The sequence below is a fragment of the Vanessa cardui genome, chromosome 5, assembly GCF_905220365.1.
Source record: "Vanessa cardui chromosome 5, ilVanCard2.1, whole genome shotgun sequence".
NCBI classification, from domain to species: domain Eukaryota; kingdom Metazoa; phylum Arthropoda; class Insecta; order Lepidoptera; family Nymphalidae; genus Vanessa; species Vanessa cardui.
In genome coordinates this window covers 4,746,019-4,770,532 of record NC_061127.1, presented here as the reverse complement: position 1 = coordinate 4,770,532, position 24,514 = coordinate 4,746,019, and the positions used below count along the sequence as shown (strand labels likewise).

At 29.9% G+C, this 24,514-nt stretch overlaps 1 protein-coding gene across 1 annotated transcript in view; it reads left to right on the top strand.

The window, feature by feature from the left end:
* LOC124530105 overlaps window positions 1–24,514 on the top strand; it is a 102,818-nt gene that overhangs the window by 13,203 nt on the left and 65,101 nt on the right. Inside the window, exon 2 of the mRNA XM_047104105.1 lies at window positions 19,908–19,945. The gene's annotated coding sequence lies outside the window, so the exon portion shown is untranslated. The remainder of the gene's footprint in view (window positions 1–19,907; window positions 19,946–24,514) is intronic.

Here is a 24,514-nt window from a genome sequence, read left to right as displayed (position 1 = left end):
CTAATTATAGGAAAATCGTTCAAACTAGTAATTATTGGAACAACCTTTCTTCGTTTCAACATTATAACTAAATTATTAGTTTACGCTTCGATACATAACAGTTCGTTTGCATACATCAAAAAGTATTATACGTGATGTCGTTCAATTTCCACGCTCCGAACACACGCACGTATTCGAAAACTAGATTATCGGGTTGGTTTTAGTTTAATGGTTTTGTATTAATTATTATAACACCCTGTCTAGGCCTGTTTTAATAAACGCCATAATCTTGTCAGAAAATCTGTCTCGTATAATGATAATTTATATAATTTGCTAATAATTTGTAATTTTATAGAGAAGCAACATTGTGCTATATTTTGCGAAGTGTAATTGTTATCAATGTTTTTGATATCTTCGTTGTAACGGCTTGTGAGTTACAGCGGTAACGCTTAGCGATTTGAGTAATATTGTTATTTTAAGTGTTTTACGGTATAACGTTTCAGTGCCACGGTGATTATCACTAAATTTTTAATTACAAAATTAAAGAAGAAACCTAATGGCTATCTTGTTGTGAAAATATTTTACATTAAACATTATATGTTATAATTTTTAAACATTACTATTATAACATTATTTTAATAATTGACTAGAAAAACTTTGTGATTGGTCATTAAGCTCTTGTAGTAAGTGACTACGCAATTGTTTTTTTCATATGGTTTGGAAATGTATTGCTGTGTTTCTATGTGTGTGTGTGTATTCTTTGAATGGTGTATGCGTCAGTGGAATTTGAAATATAAAGGAATATAAAATTTAAGTCCCAATAGGAGACTGCTCAATGATTATGAATAACAACAAAAAAAATTTTCATGAAGCATTGAAAGCCACTTAATAAAATTATACAATAGCCGTCATTCTTCTAAATTCAAATAAATTAAAAAAAAACAACGGAAGATCGTAAAATGAATAAACCATCAGGACGCAAAATTTTAGGATCATATAGGTCAATTAAATGTATACATGAATGGAACTATTTAATATAGTCGTCAATGTTAAGCACTGTACTTAAACAGTTCATCAATAAAGCACTTAAAGATAATCCTAAGAGTTATTTACGCAAATTTAACTTTCACTGTAGAACTAATTGCTTTGAAATAAACATACGTTGTTACATCACGCCATCGTGGATCGAAGAGCTCATGTTAGTCACGTTACTTACTGAATAAGGAGGAAGTCATTAATGATGGTACCATTAGCGAGAAAACGAAATAATTTACTTATGGAATCACCTTGATGTATGGAGCGGATTCTTGATTATTAAATATTTAGGTAAGAGTTATTAATTCTTGCAGACGAGTAAACTGCAAGAAAACGCTCTTAAATCTTTTCCTCTATTTTTCTTTCTATATATTAAATAACTTAACTGATTTTTAATAACAATTTTATTTCTTCGCATTTAATTATTTTCAGAAGTTTATGTATTCTATTGCGTCTGTTATTAAATATTATAATAAACAGCGAAAGCGATTCCCTTTCATTTGCCGATGAATTATTTGAAATAGGCTATTTTTATAATAATAGATATAAAAACTTTTTGCAAGTAATTGTTATTTTTGTATTCTCTGTATCTTATGAGTTTTATTTGTAACGTCACGAGCCGACTGAGCGAGGGAAATATCAAAAGATTACGATTTCGTGCTCCATTATGTCACCTGAATAACAAAGTGGAAAAGTCCCGAAACGTGACAGACCTTTTAATTTCAACGAATTTACAATAACAAACGTAACAATATTGAAATCTAGTATAACTACTTAAGTCGTTCTTTGTTTGCGTACCTTTTTATTTATCTATACATATAATAAAATTGGTGTGCCTGCTTGTAATATTTAAATAGCCCTTTTTACTCAATGCATATGTATATATATACACGATAAATATACCAAAGATTTTTTTTTTACAATTTTTGTCTGTTTGTTCCTGCTAATCTCTGGAACGGCGAATTTTGACTAGACTTTCACTGGCAGATAACTGTTATAATAAGGAGTAACTTAGGCTACAATAATATATTTTTTGTTAAATTCAAACGCGAAAAAGGTCGCGGGTACAGCTAGTTTTTTTATAACTTGATACTTATGTATTAAAAATCGTAGAGATTTAAAAGGTGTCTACAATGTTACTTTGTAAAACTACATGGCAGATTAATCTAGTACAAATATTATTCCAAAGACGACCAAAAATTTGCCTGAACATGTTTCAATTACAAGCTTAAATACGTGGAAATTTCGTATTGGAAAACCAATTAAACTAATTGGAATACTTTAGAGCTATTATACCAAATCCAACACAAAAATAATTGTCAAAATCCGTTTGCAAAGAAAATAAATACGGATGTATCTAATTCGATCGGATGAACTAACAAAAAAAAGGTAATAGAGAACCGTCTGCATTATTGGAGTTGGTTTAAAAATGACAATGTCGTGAACACTTTCGATTTCAATCCGTGTAAGTGCATAAGTTCAACCATTAAATTACACTAACATGTGCGCAGTTCGATGTTTAGTGTTACTGTTGGGAGGAAGTAATAAATAATGATCTCATTAGTATCCAGATCGGAGCGTGCAGTAAAAGTTTAATCAGGTGCGTTTTACACCGGCTGGTAGTTTCGAAGCGATTTACAAACGCGATTTTATTGGGTACATTTTCGAGTCTATTTAGTTAAGGGTTATTGATCCTGTTGAACAAAATCAATGGTTTTTGTAGACGGTTTTTATTGAAATCGTTTTGTTGAAATGTGTGTTCTATATTTGTAATACATATGTTAGCTATTTGGCTTGGTGTATTGAAATTTCGAATTTGAAGCGAAATTGAATTAACTGCAATTAATATTAAAATACGGTGAGTGGTTTATTAGACTTTTGGAATATCACTTTTCCACCAACCATCATTATTTTTTTCTTACACGTTGCCAAGGGTACAGAAAAGGAAAAATATTACCGATCACTACTCAAATTCTTGATAGATATTCTTATACCAATAACTTTTAATTAATTTTCAGCTTCTTTGTAAAAATATTTTTTATATAACAACATTTCTTCAGTTAGTGTGCAACCCTGATAATACAGTAACAATTAGTATTAGTACGTTACCTAAAATGTATTAGTTCCACAAATGTTTGATGGATATGCAATTTAAGTGGATGAAATTATTATTATTAATAGTTAGTATCTTAATGATACACGGGATCGACGAAAAGTAAAATAAAATATTTTCTTATAATATAAATAACAATAAGCGTAACTGAATAGGTGGTAGGGCTTTGTGCTAGCCCGTCTGGGTAGGTACCACCCACTCATCAGTTATTCTACCGCCAAGTAACAGTACTCAGTATTGTTGTGTTCCGGTTTGAAGGGTGAGTGAGCGAGTGTAACTACAGGCACAAGGGACATAACATCTTAGTTCCCAAGGTTGGTGGCGCATTGACGATGTAAATAATAGTTAAAATTTCTTACAGCGTAATTGTCTATGGGTGATGGTGACCACTTACCATCCGGTAGCCCATATGCTTGTCCGCTAACCTATACCATAAAAAATGCTATTTCTCTATGCGCGGATGAATCATTCATCTGATTGTGATGAAGAACCGTGACCGAAAAGAACAAGAGTTTTTCTGTTTATAATTTCTCTTCCAATATAAACTTTTTACGTAGACCCGTGTAAAGTTGAGATGCCAGTTTATCATCCTTGTTTTTAATAAAATTAATTGCATACTGTGTTTACAAATTACATGAGTTATCTTTATTGGCTTATCAACATAACTAGTAACCTTTAGGTTATAATTGTGGAAAGTGACATCATCGTAATATACCTGCCATAAATTTCTACTAGGATAACATAAATTTACTTCGAACCTAAATTTAACTAGACATATACTAATAAATACGGGTATGATATGTTCGTTAATTTCCCTCATTACTCATGTATTATAGTGAGAAATTATATATATGTCGATGTGTTTTTAGCATATATTTTGATCGCATTATAGCTTACTGGATTTAAATCCGTGAAATTCAAAAGTTAATTAAGTTAATATTGATTGAACTATCTCTTCTGTAGGGTTATGTAAGTCTTTAATTTAAATAGATTACAATAAATCGACTTATCCTGTGTCTATGAATAGTTTTATTTTTCTATGGTAGACGCACTCGGTTTTATGGCGGTGATAGACATAAACGTATAGTGCCAACTTCCCGTACAGTTTCGTTTTGTTTAAGCGATGGTCATGAGATTTACATGATTATGTAAATTATAATACAATGTAAGGTTTTATAATCTGCATCATGACTTTACAACCCATACTTCAGTATGAAGTCTACAGTCATGTAGACTTCTAGAGAATCATTTTCAACTTTTTTAAATGTTGAAATAGTAAATTCTATCAATTATAACATCGTAGGTAAGTTAAATTTTGTATTATGTCTGATGCATCTTTTATAGTCTGGAATAGTATAGTTTGGAAAAATAAAATATCTATTAATTAACTTAATCTACTATATGTACCCAATTGAAAGGTCATTACAACACGTTCAATCTGTAAATTTCCTACTGTTGGGCTAATGTAGCATATTTCATCACCTCACCTCCACTGTTCTAATACGGGTACGTCGATTCACAGAGATTCACGGGAGAATTTTGTTGAAACATTCAAGTTTTCCTAACGATGATTTCCTTCAGCTCGAAATGAATTATAAACTCAAATTAAGCACATGAATTTCAGTGTTGCTTGCCTGGGTTTGAACCCGCAATCATCGCTTAAGATAACCACTGAATCTCGGCTCAATAGTCGCTAAGGAGGGCATAATGTATTGACTGTTTTTTTTCTCTGATATAATTTGATCGCGTGAAATGGCAGTTTAAAAGCGCTCGTATGAGCTCAATTGAATAATGCATATTTTGATTTGTATGTACGTCTTTAAGTACAGATTACCAATTTCCACTCCGCACCAATATACTGTGTTAATCGCTAATCTATTCCTTTGAAGCAGATGCAGATCGAATCTGGTCATTTACTGCATTCCATATATTTTTTCTTTAAACAGGCTCTATATACGCCTCATACTCGCTAACAATCCTTTTCCTGTACCAAGTTCATCTGCCTCTATCGTGTTTGAGTTTTTCAAAGATATTTTTCAAGCTTCTACCTTATGGTATATAATTGAATACTAAAAATATACGAAGATTATATTATGAACAGGATAACCGGTTATAAAAAAATCCTCGTTTTAAATAATCATATGCTGGCTCATAACAGCTTTTTAAAAGGGTCGTATATAACAAAAGCGAATCTTATCGGTATAAATCTAGACGAGATCATATAATATCGTCAAAATTATGTTTAAAACAATTTATGACAGCGATATTATCTTCATTAGCACTGATTGGACGAAAGTATCCGCATTAAATATCGAAAGTGAATTTAATGGGCGTAGGTCGTTAATTAAATACAATGATAAAGAGAATTATACAAAATGTTTTATATCTTTACCAATGCTTTCATGTATATAGAAAGTTTTAATTAACATTTTACTTACATTCATAAAATATTATTGTAAAAAAATGTATGTATCGCTTATGTTCTTTGATGCTCGTAATTATTTATTCATTCTTTTAATGTCATGATACTTTGTAAGATACATCATTATGTTATTTATTAATAATAATTAATTAATTATCATACTTTATGTATACGGCGTCAGCTTCTTAAAAATACTCATTCATTAAATGTGTTTAGCACAGCAAATGATTAATCGTTCATATTGGAAATCATTTAAGTAAAATTCCAAGTATCTATTTTATACGAAAACTGTTGTTTCATGGGTGTCAGCACTATATTTCTTCCCCCGTTAACTTCACCAAAATCGTCAATTATATTGCAAATTTATTAGAGACTGTATAACTATTTAATTATTTATATAAATTGCCTTGTAGGTGTAGGCTTATGCCTCATGCCTCTTCACTGATCTGTATAAAACCAATGATAGGTATACTTTTTATTTAAATTTCTTGATATCAAATATGTATAGTTACAAATCGTTCAAAGGTATAGGATTCTTTATGAGTGAAACAGAAGTAATAGTCTTACGGTTGTAAAGACTTTTTCGTCACTAAATACTTTACATGCATGTACCATTTCAGTCATCGTTGTGATATTTACAAACTGATTTTTTTAATGATAATTGAATCTTATATAGTGTATTTGTAACTTCCATAGTTGTTTCGGTGTATATACATTCATATTATCCGTAATTCGTATGTATATGTTCGACTTCGCGCAAGCGCCATTGATTATTTTATAAGTATTTCGAATAATTATGTGTAACTACACATACTTGTATCTCTAAATAAATAAATATATAAGTAGTATAGTTAGTGTTCTTCGATTGTAGTTTTTTAGTACTCAATACTAATTATTTAATATTATTATTAAAGATCTATTGTGTTTTCTGCAAATCAACGTTAAAGTACCAAATTAACACTTGCATTCTAATTGAAATATAAATTGAGTGTGTATTTTAACGAATACAATTTGTTTTAATGTTTCTACATAAAATATGTTATTGCATTCTTTGAAAAACTGCCTTTATTAAAAACTCTTTAATTGCTTTTGTCGTCTACGTAACATCTCATCCTAATTACACATAAAACGTATGTATAAAAATTGAATATTACTTTAAATGACAATCACAATATTTAATTATGGGACTCGCGATAGCACCGGAGTTATTATATACGTAGTCATTTGTTTATTTGAAAAATCTAAAAGATTTACTAAAAAGGTAGTAAGTAGTAAATTTAATACATATGCAGTTAAGCCGTTCTGTAAAATACGTATTGGTAGATATGACCTTTATGCACCAACGTAAAGCTATGCTAATTTTCAGCCTATAAAAATATTTCTCCAAACCTCGCTGATCAAAAACATTCGTTTTTATAATATTTACTATTTACAAGCACATTATAGTAGCTGCCAAACTTGGTACAGATAAATATATTTTTTTAAACATGTGATCTGAATTACAGTGCCTTAGGTCTAATCCAAATAGCCCAGAGTCAAATAAAAAAAATCATTAAAATTGTTCCAGTCGCTTAGGAAGAGGTCGTTTGACATACAATAATACAGAAGAGTTATATTTATAAAGATTTCAAATTAAACATATTTATACAATAATTAAATAAAACTGCTAGTATCCATGTCATAATGGAGGCTATAAAATTAAAAAAAAAAGTACAGCGTATAATGATGACAGCTCGGTTGTTTTATGCACGCGTCTAATCAGAGAATCTCTACGGTTTGTAATTCATCTTTTTTTCTTAGTAATTCTGTTTATAGATTCGTTTTTTTTTCAATTCAATATTTTATAATGGTAACTTAGTATTAGTTTAATTATTATTTCCATGAAGCTTTTATACGTATTAAAATTTGTTAAAATTAAATAAAAAATGAAAATCCTTGCTAACTTTATTGAAAAACATTATTTGATCCAAATCGTTAGTGCCGTTTTTAAGATACACGGAAAGAATAAAATAAATGAATAAATGAATTGCTCATTTATATTTTAATGTTTATATTTGTTGGTTTTCTGGTTATAATATCTTCTGATAATATCAGAAGTATAAGTAAGTAAATAATTAGTGTCAGTATTGCACCCGTGCGAAGTCGGGGCGGGTTGCTAGTAATTATATTATACAAGATTAATTACCGTATGATTGAAGTAACCCAATCAAATTGAAAAATAGAATATATTTATATAAAACATTGCTCAATTAACCGACGGTAGACAATCAATAAAAGAAAGTGCCGACTCACGATGAATAGTTTAAAGAATCTTGACAAATATGCGTATAATAGTTTTCAATGAATAAGAAATTAATATTTCTCAGGAATCTTTACGTAGATAATAAATTATTCAATAGTCGGCGCTACGGTCCGTGTAAGTAATAACATTTGCGTTAGCCGAGTCAACAATGGAGCGATTCTAATCAACCTATTTCACACTTCATTGCATTTAAATGACAAATATTGGCGAGTGATACGAATAGAATGTCAGATGAGGATTTTGAATATATTAACGTTATGCTTTCTTTTAAAAATTACGCAACATTTTTCCAGTCCTGTTAACAGAGGGTATGTATCACAGTGAGCGGCAGATACCACTCTCGCAAGGAGTAGGTTTAGAGAGTATTTATTATGATATAACATTCTTCTACTGCATGTTGTATGATGCCTATATAATAAAAAATAAAATAATTTATTCCTTAATTATATACCTACTAAAATTAATTAAAAAGTTATTTCGGAATACACAAAATGTTTGGTATCAACTGAGTCTCATAGTTTTAATATACCTACTCCTAAAAGGAGTAGATTAAAATGCGCCCTTAGGGAGAAGATTCACGAGATCTTTATTTATAAAATATACTTTTATTTCTTTACAATAGTCAATTCTGTCGCTACAGAAAACTTTAAATGTTAATGTAGGCATATTAACTGAATAAATAAAACGCCGTGATAAGTATATTTCTCAGGCTTTCCCGACAATTTTATTGTTATAAACGTGACGACAATTTGCATTTTCTTATAATAATATTATCACGTGATGTCACAAGGCTTTAGAATAACGAATGCGTTTATTTTACGATCGGTGAACGGATTCCAACACGTTAGTTATAAGCGGTAATGGAAACGGGAAGACTACTGGTTCACATATCGATTGGCCAGCTCTGTATCTGTTTGATTAAACCAAGATATGCATAAATGTTACGTAAATAGATTAAATGTTATCATATAGCGATTGAAAAGTTGGCTAAATCTTTAACATAACGTTTATTTATTATTTTTGTTACTTTATATTTTCGTATCGTTTCATAGAATGTACTTTCGAATATTGAACTATTTTTTTTGCCATAATTTTACAATTTATAAAAATGTATAACGCATTTTAATTTTTTATGTTATATAATATTTACATACGAATAATTTTAACTGCTTATAATATTAAGTAAATAATGAAATAGTTGATATATCAATGCGAAAAATAAAATATAGTAATAACTTAACCTTTTTTCCTAATTAAAGGTAGCTTACAATGAGTGTAAAAAAAAGTTCCACCTTAACTAAGTTTTTATATTTAATAATAAAGGTAATCGATATTTGCTAACGATGAAAAAAGTAACTTGCAATTAATTACCCGATTACTTAGAATTATGAATATTTACATAAGAACGCATCACGCTATTGACTTAGGACCTTTTTAATGGAGTATGTTATATGTTAATTAACCGGGAACAACAACGACAACAAGCCACCAAAAGAAATAAAATCATGTAAATAACTTAGATTTTTTAAATTTTGATTCCGTATAAAGTCTAAAATATTTTATCTCCAGTATCAAAGCGATGTTGCTATTTTTATAAAGACAATCGCGTTCTATAAATAACAAAACTTTTTTTTTATATATAACTGCAAACAAAGATCGTTGGAACTAGTTTTTCTGCTGGCTCTGCTTTTATCTTACTTATAATACCAGTGGTGATGTGATCTTATCGATACAAACATTTTAAATGGACAAGTCAAATCGATAAATATGTCATTTTAAAAGAAATAAACTTAGATCAGTCGAATAAGAAATGGTGTTTTGGTATAAAAAAATGTAAATAATGTTTGCAAATGGTAATTTATTTTAATATTTATTACACATAACATTATATTTATTGTAATATTTTCCCAACATAGTGATATGTTTAGGCATTGAAAATTGGAGTGAAATAAAAAAAAAACGTTTATTTTAGTGGCGAAAAAGTTGTTTTTCTTGTAACAACATATTATCTATAATATATTAATCGTTTCTAAAAACATATTATGATAATTTAGGCAGTTTTATCTTTCATTTCGCACAATATGCATATACAACTGTCATATAAATAACAATTATAATTTCTTTTGAGAAACATAAATACAAAAACATGCATATGTATATAACAGTATAGGATGTTCCAGTTTAAGCGTCTCGCGTGTTGAACGGCGTTTATACCGACAAAAAGGTTGTCATATTTGAGAATTTTATTACGAGTTAAAGCAAACACGATTATGATAATTGGATTATCATTTAAATTGTTAATTCCTGTTTTTAATATTTACAGAGCATGTGATGTCAAAGCCAATTTGAAATTACTTAGCAAAAACCGCCGTACGAGTCTTGTATGCGCTCGTTAATTCTACATTGCGTATGTTTTTTGCGTCTGGCAACACATTAACGGTAATACCTCATTTGCATTTGAGAATCTCGAAAGCAAAACTCAAGTTACTTCATAGTCTTTATTTTGTATATAATTGTTAGTATTCATGATAATAATATCTTTGCTAATATTTGCATGACACTTCGTAATACAGACTTGGCATTTTTTCCAGAAAAATTGAACTGACATTGACAGTCATACGAGAACTTGTTTGAGTATCTGTACTAGATGACTATCAAAAATTTTATGCAAGTGTACTTCAAGAGTATTGTGATAAAATTCACACTACTATATTATTGGTGTATTACAATCTTAAGTGGAAAATAGAAACCAGTTTATGACCAGTGTATATTAAGAAGTGAAAAGTTCACTAAATGTCTAACAGAACAGTCTCTCGAATAGGTAATCGCTATTGACCAAATGATGAGATTCATAAACAGAAAGCGTAAAAGATACACTATAAGACTCTATCCAGTACGACTTGGTAGAATTTAATACAGCACATCCAGGTTTATTGTATTATAAACATTAGTAAATGCCCATATTTGCTAGTAAGTTATGCCATTTCGATTCCATAAAAGAATTTAACAATGCCAATTTTCTTATAATCATAGGTTGTCAATAATTATTTCTGCTCTCAATATTCCTACTTATTAAATTATATTTTGCAAAGGAATAAATAAATATTGTTTAGAAAAACCAAAGTGGATAAATGGATTAATTATTATTTTTAAATTGTTTTCACGCATACCGAGTTGTTCCACATCACACAATTTCTTCCACTTTAAGGTAGTAATTGTAACTTGTACGTCTGACTAGTTTATATCTAAAAAGGTAAAAAATATACCATGTGACCACGCCTTTACGCTGTCATAGTCTATAATAAGATAAAGTGTTGTACACACAAGAGCAAGGATGTTGCTCATAGAAAAAAATAGTTTTTTTTTTTCAATAATTAAGTAATTAAATAAAGTGTTTAATTTCGTAACAAAAAGTCACGTACGCCAATTAACGCTGAAAGTATAAACTAGAAGTTGAATGCTATTTTACATGACGAGTTTCTCACGTGTATCGGTAAGATCAAAAGAGCATTTGTCAGTAAGGAAATTCTTTCCCTAATGGCTTCTGAGTGTTTCTCAGATTTCTTGAAAGGATTATTTTGAAAATGTAAATGCCAATTGATGTGTGAATTTATCAGTTTCACGGAGAGATAAGTACGAACGGTTACATTTTGAAAAATAAAATAAGGATATTCCTATATCTTATTTATCTAATAAAATAATTTAATTTATATCGTATCTTGAAAATTGAAATAGTTGATTTATTTTGAAGAAATTCATACGACTATTTCCTATGCTCAAACAATTATCGCTAGATGTTAAAGTGGGACTATTTAGATTCTTATTCGCTATATTATGTACGAAAAAATTCTAAACTTACCGTAGAAGAAGATTGTACTATGCGACATTGACTTTAATATACATGACAATTAAAAATAAAAGGATCGAATATTCTATCAGTCTCAAGAGTGAGTTATTACACTACAGGTATTCAACCGTTTTCGTGACAGAATCTACATTTCAAATTAGCGCTAACTTTACACAATATACTCGTAATATCTTCAGAAAGTATTTAACAGTCATAGACTTATAGGTGTATGTATTTTAGTTTTTTTTTTATAATTGTACCTTTTTCTATATATTTAACTGATTTCATGAAAGCTAATTTTAAAAGAAAACAAGTTAAGGGAGGGCCCAGAAACAAAGAAAGAGAGTTTAGAGGTATCATCAGAATCTTCTAACTTAGTTCACTATAGTAAATTCAAAATATCGTTTTAGTAATTTCATTACATATTTTAGTTCAAGAATAACAGTCGTTTTTCGGTTTATCTTTGATAGAACATTTAGAACCGGTGTAGATTTAACTACAGCAAATTAGCTTGTAACATAAATTTGAAAAAGTTTTTAATCAATAGAACCAATATTTTATTTACTGTTGGGTAACATAAATATTAAATACAACATAAAGCTATTCCGATTGGCGACAAAACTACTAACCGACGTTTGAGTAATGTGTTCATATCCTTAGATATTTATAAGCGTCTGTAAAAAATATGAGCGCGATGTGACTATGTAATTGTGAAGATAATAGCTGGCCCCCGGGTGTTTTCCGAACATTTTTAATGGCGGCGTCTCCAACTTTGGTACTGTTTTATTATTAAAATACCCCTCGTTACAATGTTGCTGCACGTAAAAATAGAAGAAATGACATTCTACAAATCTCTGTTTGTACAGGATATTTTTTATATAGTTACTTGTTGACTTCCAGGCGTGCTATAGTACATACACGTAGGTATAATTGTATTTAACTAACATGAATGTATTTTTAAATGTTGAAAAACAGTAACTGAGTTTCTTGTCGATTCTTCTCGGTAGAATCTACTTTCGACGATTCAAAAGTGCCTGTAAAAGCATACTTGAATAAAGTATATTTTGATTTTATTTGTAATTTATTTATATGTTACTATGCACACTTGATGGTCTAGTGATAAGGTTGCAGATTTCGATGATCTGGATTCATGAGGTCGATGAAAAGTTATTGCAGTTTTCTGTCGAAAAATTCTTAGTAATAGCCCAGAGTCTGGAAGTTGGAAGTATCTACTTTCCTGCCTCGGAAAGCACGTAGTCGGTGGTCTTATGCCTGAAATCTTTTCGATCCTATCGGATTTACTTTTCCATCAGATTATAAGATATGAAATAGAGAGTGTACTTGAATTTGTGCACACAATTGTGCACTGTAATACGTAATACGTATTGCGTAGTTGCGTGCGGCTGGTATTCGTTGAGATTAGAGCTTACCGAAATTGAACAGGATTCATATATTGATTGCAGAATCACACGTGATTATATAAGTTCCCGGTTATGCTTGACTTATCGGAAGGCTAGGTTTTCTTTATCATGAAGCTACAATTTTAATCACTTCATTGGTATTCTATCAAGACGTATTGCAAGTCAAAGATTGCGAAAGTTAAATAATGCTAATAAAATTACGTATAAATAGATCCTTTTCTCCAATCTTTTCTAAAAAGAATTAAAAACTTTCGTTCATTATTTTTTCAATACGTGTGAAATTATGATGTGATCGCTTTCGAGCTACACTGAACCTAATGCAATATTAATCATCAAAACTGTGAGAACATATAAAGGAACATTTACTTTTTTAAATTGTTTAAAAATAGAACAATGCTCACGCCGTATAGTATAGTATACTATTCAACCTATCAAAAAAGGCAAAAAGTGCTTAATTAGCTTATAACAGTCAATTGATATAGATCTCTTCACACGTGAAGGTTCGTCCCTCCACGCCCTCCACGTTAAATTAATATCTAAACAAATATACTCTAATCTTTTTTCTTATATTATGTAATCTTGTTAGCACGAGGGTCACACAATGTTTATGAACGTCGATTATGAAACTTTGAGGAGCGTAGAGGGCGCGGCTTCGTAAAAGAATAGATCCATACTAATATATCACAGGCGAGTGCGAAGTTGACATATGATTGCGGTAATCACATATCTAAATAACACAGGAATTTTCCTGACTTAAACAGATTCACAAATGCTCACTGTGCATCGTACAATTTGCGTATATTTAAACCTAGCGACCTGACCCGGCTTCGCACGGGTAAAATACTGATACTAAATATACTACAATTTTTTTTACGAAATTAGAATCTTATACAATAATGAGTGTTTCTTTACTATATTGTCAATGTATTATATACAAAAACGTTCCTCTCGAATCAATCCGCATCAAAATCCGTTGCGTACTTCTAAAGATCTAAGCATAGATAGGAACAGGCAGCGGTAAGCGACTTTGTTTTATAATATGTAATGATATATTTTTTTAAATAATTGTCAGTATTAATTTTACAGTTCTTTAATATATTTCATCGTTCTAGTATGTCTTTATAGCAAGGAGATTTATTGAAGCAGCCTTCATCGTCATACGTCACTGTCACATTCCATAATTTATTTCATAACATAGTTATATTTCTTGTATGATTCCTACCAATTACTTTGACGCGTCGCACGCGGTTCGATACATGAAATTAGAATTTATAATTATTTAATGGACAAGGAATTCTATGTCCATACATTTTGTGTCATAAATTTAATGTCTATCTTTAATGCAATATATTACAAACCATTATTAAGGGACGTTAAGATATAGTCGATAATAGGCTTAGACATTACTTTATACGTAAATTATTACGTTAAATTGCACCATTTTTTTTAATATATTTTGACCAATGGTATGTGATCAACCTTTGATTTTTAATCCTTCCTTACATCGCTACCAACCTTAATTTTTTTTTTTTTTAAATGTTTTGACTCTTGGTATCTGTAGGTACATTAGAGTGACATTATTGCTGAAGTCATCTATGCATATGATATAATTGAAGTGTCTCTTTGTAATATTAAAATTATTAAATACTTATGTATGTATGCACTGTTCATATAGGCAAAATAACATTTATTTTTATTTCTGTTTGTCTTTATGTCAGTTCCGGCTAATCTCTGGAATGGCTGGACCGATTTTGACGAAATTTCAATAGCAAAAAGCTGATGTAATAAGGAGTCACTAAGGCTACAATAATATTTTTATTACTATATACAAAAGTGCATGAAGTAGCGGGCACAGCTAGCAATCATTTAAGATTAATCAATTGGTCAATTGGTTACTACAACAGTCACAAGGCTTTAGTTGATGTTTATAATTTTCATTTAAGATTATTTTTAAATTGAACGTTTAAGTTTTTCCTTGAACGCAGGAAGGAGATGTGGTTTTTAAGGCAGACGTTAAGAAAATACAATGGCCAGTGCAAATCTCTGACATTGAAGCTATAATTATGTTTTTAAATGACTATACTGTATGCATTTGTCGCCAGTAACATTTATAATTACTTATTTATGGAAATGTCAAACCAAAAAGAATCAAATATATACTAAAATACAAAAAAAAATAATTATTAAATGTATAAATATTACGAATTAACAAATAAGCTGAACAAAATATATGGCGATATGGTTCCTTTATATGCGGTGAAAGTTCAACCTAGTAAAATGCCTTGTCTTGTCGAGATCTACAGTAAATCATCTTGCAACGAATATCCAATAGATGTGCTAACAGATGCCTACCAAATTTGTCAAGTGGGAAGGGGAACACCAGCAGTAAAGGCGAGAGTTGATGTCTTTTTCGAGGAGACCCCCTATATCCTACACCCGGGTTATAAGTCGTGAGAACTGCTCGGAGTTTTCCTCTCTTCATTACGATACGATGCGATGGACCCGGCACCAGCATGGTGAATAGGTGGAACGCTAAAAAGTTTCGTCGCATTCGTTGAAGATTCACCCTGTCTTGGCCTGTGAAATAATCCATACTGAATATCATATTGGTTTGGATAACTTCGAACTGGGTAAATACATGATTACTATAAATTTTAAATAAGTTCACTTTGATTTGAATAACAGAATTCGAATAATAATTAAAGAATCCTTTAATAACACTCCGTAAAACCATAAAAACGTGATATTTAAGCGGTATTTTCTCGTTGATCGAATTTTGGCATTTTAACTGTCATAACCTCTAACTCTTATATATCTTTCCTTGTATATTACCTTTTTAAGGGGTAAAAAGTTGGATATATACCCAAGAAATATTATGATTTTATGGTACAGGGCGTATTTTACAAGTCAAGCGACCATTTCTATGTATGCTGGAAAGCTCTGAACGAAGCTTGTTTCAAAAACATCATGCGTTGATTATGTTAAATAAATCCTTAAATACACATTTCATTTTTGTATAGATAAAGATGCTCTTACTCGTATTTTTAAAATATAGTATAAAAACATCTATAATACTTTACAAACAATTTTATATAACATTTTTCACCTAAACTTACATCGAAAAGTTACGTTATCGACGCGGACGCTGAAATGTACCCCATTAGAACTTTGACATCTGCATAAAATAATTCATTGTATCAATTCACAGCGCTGTCGCAACGATATTATCGAATTTGAAATGATATATCTGAGTATATTAAGTGATAGTAAGCAAAAACTTATGACTGGGGCATGCCTTCGCCCCGTGCGTGAAACGGACTCTTAATAAAAACAACCAAACCGTATCGTGAGAAGTACTTTCGCCCACCACCGCCGGATACATCAGTCAGATGCTGGGAACGATTTTTCATGGACCGGTTACTATTTTTAACACTACAAATTATATCTGTTTAAGAGCATGATTAATGAATCTTATTTAATTATAATAACTTCCTGTAACTTTACAAATTGATTATACAGTCGATGTTCAGACGATTAAAGAAAGCTCACTTTCCACCGAATGCTCAATGCTCATGCAATAATATCCGATCTTATCTCACTCGATAATGCTGTTTGTCGAGGAATGGTCAATAAGTTTAGCGAAGTGCATCGTGTCCGTGATCATCGAACGGATGCGTCGAAATTACGTCGGCGACGTGTTCGAAACCTGTCGAGCATTCCTAGACAAATAGTGAAACCGGTATGGTTAATAATAATATGAGGGGTGTGTTTTTTTTTTAGTAATTTCACAGTGTGATTCTTAACTATTCATACTCTGTGTTTTTTTCATAACTACGTTATCTATATAAATTGATGTTTGATTTCATAACGTATAAGTAGCATTAATGAGAAGTATAATTCAAACCTATCCAAATTATAATTAAACAAATACATTGCAATTACTAAAAAAAAAATTTTGGCTTACTAAATTATTATTATTTTTTTAATTAAATTACATTTCTACGGTTCTTAAGTATATTTCTTTAAATTTCATTGGAATATATTTTAAAATGACCTCATCATGATAGGTTAACCTACGGTTATTTTACATGATATTTTCCCATGAAAGGGTGTTCCCACATTTTTCTGATATTAAATATCTAATTATGCTAATCTTAATCTAGGTCTTACAACGTAACCTTCAATTACGTATCCACAGAAATCATTTAAAATTAGATCATGTAGTCATGAACACAGTTTTTTTAAAGGCAGTCAGGTAAATGTTTATCATTAGTGATCACTTCCACCAATAGACAGGCAGTTTGAGACCATTTCGCACACTATTAATGTACCGCCGACGATGAGTTCATGTTCCATAAGAGATGTTATACATTATAATAATCCCACTAATTATATCACTTCAAACCGGTATAGAGCAATGGAAAGTATCGATATTTAGTTGTACGACAATTGATTATTAGCTGATACCCTGGTAGATTTGAACAAATTCCTACCAACAATATTTTCAATCAGTTCTTTTATTATAATGTATTGAGGCCTATCTTTTTTAACTCAAATTCTGAGTTGAGTAAATTAGTCAGTATATAATAATTAACTAGTAATTATTTAATTGCATTGTAAATCGATGAAACCTTTTTTTAATGATACTTTTAATATCAAATACATTAGTTCTTTTTAACCGGCCAGTAACTTTTTTCGTTCTCTAAAATTAATTCTTTACTAAACTGTAACAATTGAATACATAACAATCAAGAATTATCTTTCATTTTCTTTCTTTCTTTAATTTTTATGTGCAGTTATCGTCGCATATCACTGGGTCAAAAATCGGCTTACCCTGTTTATATATAAGGCCATCAAAATAGAAGTTTTATGTAAAGTGCTCTTTCTACCTAATTATTATTGTGTGCTCCTTTCATTTATTTGTTTAAGAGAAATATTGCTCGTAAAATTATGTCCAGTGAAAGACGGCACTGGCTCCAACTACACAATTTTACGTAATGTCTCAAGGGTCTCCCAAACCTTAGGCAAATCAGAAATACATAATAGGCCTATACACATAGAAACATTAAATCGTTTTGATGAAATAAGTATGTTCTCTGGCAATTCTTAAATATAAATTTTTAATGTATGAACTCATCCAAACTATACGAATAAATTGAAAATGAAGAGGTCACAGTAGCTATCGATAAGACCTACTGTTCAATTCTTCTCAACAACATTATACAACAATAGTACCAAATAACTCCCTTGTTATCTAAATCATATGTAATATGATTTGTTTTATATTTTAAGTTATCGGTTAGAATCGTTTTTTTTTAGATATTTTGTTTATATATTGAATTGTTTGATACGCAATGAAGCTAATATAAAGCGTGTAATTTGAAAATACATTTCTTTTTTCACACAATTCTTATTAAAATCAATTGTTAAATCGGTGAAATAACTTATTTTGTTTTTTTTTTCAATGTAATATTTGTGTAAATTATCTAGAAAAAATTACTAAATGTAGTAAAGTTAAATCCTGATATCTATATATTGTATATTTTTTGTTATGTCTACACATTTAATTAATCTAAATTACGTAAAGATTATATAAATAAAAATTAAAAAAAAATTAACTGCATTTGAAATTTAGGATGTATAAGTCAGATATTTGTATGAAAACAATAGAGGAAAAAAAACACATGAATCTCTATTCCTACACTAGGATGTAGACCGCACAGAGTGTAATAATTCTAGACTGCTAGCCTCATTTTAATGCTACCTTACAGCATCGGATACGCATCAAGTGTTGTCAGTAATTGCGGTTCGCTGCCAATTTACTGATATTAGGACTTTTTATATAATTAACTTTCGATTCTAAGGCTTTCTCGGATACCTAGATTGTGTATTTTCGTTGGAGAAAATTATCTACAATTACTTAAAACAAAAAAAAAAATCTTTAACAGGCAATGGCCGTGAAATTTAATCTAATTCGATTACCGACATTACAAATAATATAAATGAATGCTAAAAAACGATAAACTAATCGAAAGTTGAAGTGACGAATTGTATTATTTTAGATTATTTATCGTTTTAGTTTTACTACTAAGAAAATGGATAAGTGACCGCGACATCGATTCAGTAACAATGCTCGAAAAGTATCGTCTCTTACTTCCTTTTAATACTGAAAGCATAATAATAAGTCGTAGTTGTTAAGTATGAGAATAAAATCCAAACTAAACTTCTTTTTTTAATAAAAGTGTGTCCAAAATTATTAAGAGAGTTGACATGCGTAACAAATAATACCGTCTTTCCATCTTTCAGTCTTAATCATTACATTACATAACATTAGCAGCCTGTAAATTTCCCACTTCTGGGCTAAGGCCTCCTCTCCTTTTGAGTGGAAATTTTGAAGCATATTCCACCACGCTGCTCCAATGCGGGTTGGTGGAATATACATGTGGGCGAATTTCTATGAAATTGGACACATGCAGGTTACCTCACGATGTTTTCCTTCACCGCCGAGCACGAGATGAATTATAAACACAAATTAAGCACATGAATATTCAATGGTGCTTGCTTGGGTTTGAACCCGCAATCATAGGTTAAGATGCACGCGTTCTAATCACTGGGCCATCTCGGCTCATCAGCCTCAATCATTCTATCATTATGTAAATTCATTTATCTAACGACATATACTCGAAATAACACGAATTACCTAGATTGTAAGCTTTCATCCTCCTCTATCTCAAAATGAATTGGTTCGTGTTTTAACGGCTGTAGTTAAGTGTTGTTATCTGTTTCAGATTGGGCGATAAACTTGGAAGTGGTGAAGGATAGAAGCGTGAGTACTTTACCTACATACAAAATACTTAGAGGAAGCGCAGACTTGAAAAACCTTAAAATGAAATTCTCTTAAATGCTTACTATCTAAATATTAAAATAACTGTAAATGAATGGCTTTAGTAATATTATAATCATTAAACATTTGCTTTAAACATTTTGCTTTATTTTTTCATAAATAATCAATTTAATTTAAAAAAAATCATCGATAAAAATAAATAGGTTTTTTTATTGATGTCATAGGCGCAATGAAAATTACCTGTCAAAGTATAACTCAATGGAGACAACCATAGAAAGTGAGGCTTAGTCATAAAAAAGTTAGCGAATGAAAGATAAATAAAATACTATGAAATTAGAGAAAAAAAATATTTAGAGCTACGACTTTTGCCTTTTTTGTGGAATGTCTATTTCCTTTGAACACGTAATCGAATTAACATATATAGAGAGACTGTTTTTTGTTACTTTCCACTTTTAATAATAATAATTTTATAAGTAACTAATTATTCTACCATTAAATGTTGCAATTAACAAGATTTCATCGCTTAAATTCTCACGACATGATCGTTTGTACTACGCCTGTTTTGTCTAGAGTCTGTGTAGTCTTAAAGTGGATAAGTCTGTTACTAATGTCTAGGGCAGCTTCTTTCCCATGTATCGTGATGCACTTTACCTACATACGGCGAAACAAAATTACAGACAAGATCAGATGCTGTAAGTTTGTGAAAAGTTATAGCGATTCGTGGTATGTAAATTTCGTGTGAAATTGTCTTTAGTCAGTCTAGTTAAGCCAAATTTAGCGTCTAATAAATTATAAAAAATGTATATTATATTTAATTATATTAAATAAAAACTCTTTGGTGAATATAGATGCTGTGAAAAATGTTTACTGCTTCTGATTTTTGTATTAATCACTAATAAGTCTACGATGATATAATAATTATAATACTGATTATAATTTATATAAATACGCTTATTTTATTAGTTAGATAAAATACTTTTACTGACATTATCCTGTTTGAAATAAAAAAAAAATTTCATTCGAAGCGTTTAATTTATTAATTAGTTAATGCTTTAATTGGCGCGATTCTAAGAATACGTTAATTTTCCTCACAGCAGCGACTAATAGAAATACTTTCAGTAGATTTTGTTTTTCTATTTTATTACAAAACTTTTACTTTTCTTTTTATAAAAACATTTTAGAATACGTTTTTGTTCTATATTTTCCTTAATCTGTACTGAAACTTCCATGCGATTAATCATATGTAAAATTTTTAGAGAACATTTTTCCCTAAGTGTTTTTGTAACAATTTAAATAATTTAGAATGAGTTTATCATTTTGTATTCTGTCGGTAATTCTATGTATGTTATATTTAATTGACTGACTGTGATCATTAAAATATATTTATTGCTTTGTTAACTATAAAATATCAATCAACCTATACCACTTTTATGACTGCTGTTTACAGTTTTCACGATTCTTAATTATAATTTAATTACTGACAATAGGAATTGAATAAAATTAAAATAGTGCATTGCTATAAATATTCATTTATTAGTCATTTTTATCGTGCCTGCGTATTTATATTGGAAGTTACTACTATCTTAAATATATTTGTTTTCTCGAGCAATTTAGCCTCAAGTGAAAAAGAGTAAGTTAGGAATATAACGATAATTAAAACGTAGTAAATTTACTAAATTTAAATTTGAAAGTTTGTCATTAGACTTTGGAGTTTTATTTGACAATATTCCACAGGTCTGCGTTAGAGTATACGGCGGAGGATTCTGTAATAATAATCTGTAAATAGTAACTAAGCAAGATTTAATAATTTAATAGTGATAGTTAAACACATTTTAATTTAACTCTAATCTTATAGGAGATTGCATAAGCTACTAAATTAATGATTTATTTCCTTTTATGATAGGTTTTGGTTCCATTTTTTCCTTTCTTTCTCTATACAATACAATACATACTTAACATATGTAGGTACGTATTTTAGTAAATATTAGCAATTTATTAAGAAGTCCGAAGATGGGAAATCGAAATCATTATCCCGGATGTGTTTAACGCGAGTTATAATTATGTGAAAGCTTAATATCAATTAATTTTTTAATTATTTCAATTAGAAAAAAAGTAGCGATCACTTTCGTAGATATAGTTTTGTTTATCAAACTGTTACATCTGAATGTAGAATATTTTTTATATGTGATTATGTAACTTCATCTGTTATCATGTTTGTGTCTTGCTTACAACCAATTCATTCAACCATCAATCCATTGAGCTACAATTTTGGAAACACTTTTTAGAACCAGTGACAATATAATCTAGAACGCTAAATAGTTTGACAAAACTTTTTTTAAATAAGCAAGTAAAATATAAGTTTAGTTCTATATTTAAACTATAAATCGTAACAAAAACGGTTCCGGAAGTAACATGAATTTTGGCAAGACCAAAATTTCCCTTTTGCTCATTGCCTTGCATCTAGCATTTTAAAAAGTACAAACAAAACTTTCGATATCGTGTCAATCAATATTTAATATTTTATTGCGCAACATAAAAGTAACTGATACCATTAGATTAACGAAAAAAAACAATCAACAAATGGTACGCAAACGGTCTTATCGTATACAGCCATCTCTCACAGACAACCTTTGGTGAAAAAAGCTTTGTAATAAATAAATGCAAATATGAGAGATTTGACTTTGACTAATTTTACTATTTTATATCTTTTGTGCGAGTAATGATATTGATTAACAAAAACTTCAAACAAGAATAATGCAAATCTCAATATAATAAATAATATAATCAAATCTGTTTGGTACCAAAAAGTCGTATGGGAAGTGGTGCTTCTCTTTGCTTTTCGTCTCTTCTACATCTTCTCGTTCCGTGCCACGGAACATATGTAAGTAATTGCATTAATTTGACAGGTTGCGTGTCAAATCATTCACAGTTGAGATAAAATAGGAAAACCACAATAGAAAGTAAACGTATATACATATTAAGTGGTAATAACAGTTTTATACGTAATTCGTGCATCAATCATTCGACTGATGTTTATGAAGTGTGTGAAATAACTGTCTAATTTATATAATAAGTTAATTATCACGCCATTATGGACATTTTATATGAACGATTTTGTACGTGCTTTTACTTTGATGGCGATGATTGAGCTATTAGGTTTTGATTGTTAAGGTCGATAGGTTCATAATGTAAATTACGGATAAATCCTGAAGGCGTGTAATAAACAAATCTTATAATATTTTTAGGTGTCGTGGGTTGAAATTTCCATTAGCACCAATAGGCGTTTTTAGCGCATGTTAATTTTAATTTTATTATTAATATATGACTAATTATTATTTTTTTTGAATCTGATTAATTTACTTGTATTTAGTTTATACAAAAAGTTTGCATAAAAAACTCAGTTCCATTTACAAATGCAATGCTTAAATTGCCATACCGACATTGAGTAATGAAAAATATGCAGATGAGATAATATCTAAAATTTTAATGTTGATTCGTTAAAACTAAAAGTGGGTACAAAATGTCATACCACTTGTTCTAACACATATCCAAGTTTAATTGTTAATACCTTTTGTAAGTGAGTTGATTAAAAAGATCTGGCAAGTTGGACTATCTTTATCTTTGAATTCATCTAATCACTATATCAACACAGCAGTATATGTGTTACTATGTTGATATATCATGTTGATTGACTGATGACTGCCGTCCTCCTACCGATTTCGACCACAGCGTTTATTCGCAAAGGCTAGTCAACTGTGCATATTTTATGTAGATTACGCTATTCTTTCAAAGTCCAATAGAACTCAAATCCAATGTATTTTTAATGTTCTGGCATGGAATTGATTTCCAGGATCTCGTGAGTCAATCAATGGAGTCATATTATATGCATACATTGGTGTTTCTTAGTAATATGTTTTATTAAAACGCAAGTAGATTATGTTATAAGTTAGTACCACTTGTAACTACGAATGCGTTATAGATGAGCGAAGTTAGAGCCAGTTTGTTTTTTAATCCTCTACGAAACAGGAATATATTAATAATTATCTCATACATACATGTACCGCATATCAGAAACATGCTAAGTTGTTAACTTGAAAACAAGTTATTTTATAATGAACTAATTAGCTATGCAGTTACTTAAATTAAGATATTTCACTGAGATAATATTTTATACGTTTTGTAACGTCCCTGTATGATGGCTTCTGTTTTTTTATAATCAATGAATTATGAATGACTTTATCTTTTAAAGGTGAGAAACATAAATTAATCTAAGCTATTTTTAAGATATTTAACTTAACAAGCCGATATATGTCTGTATATAGTTTAAGGGATGCAATGTGTTCAAATTACGGATTCAAATCCACGCAAACTCAACACTTTTTTTCGATTTCCAATTATATATATATATATATACTTGAAAATTAAGCGCATTAACTTATAATATGCAAAGAAAGTATTGCGGAAAAAAACAAGCATGTAAGCATTATATGAAATGCCGTCACATAATAAACAGCTCCTAGACACAACCGAGTTGAAGCTGTGTAAAACAAG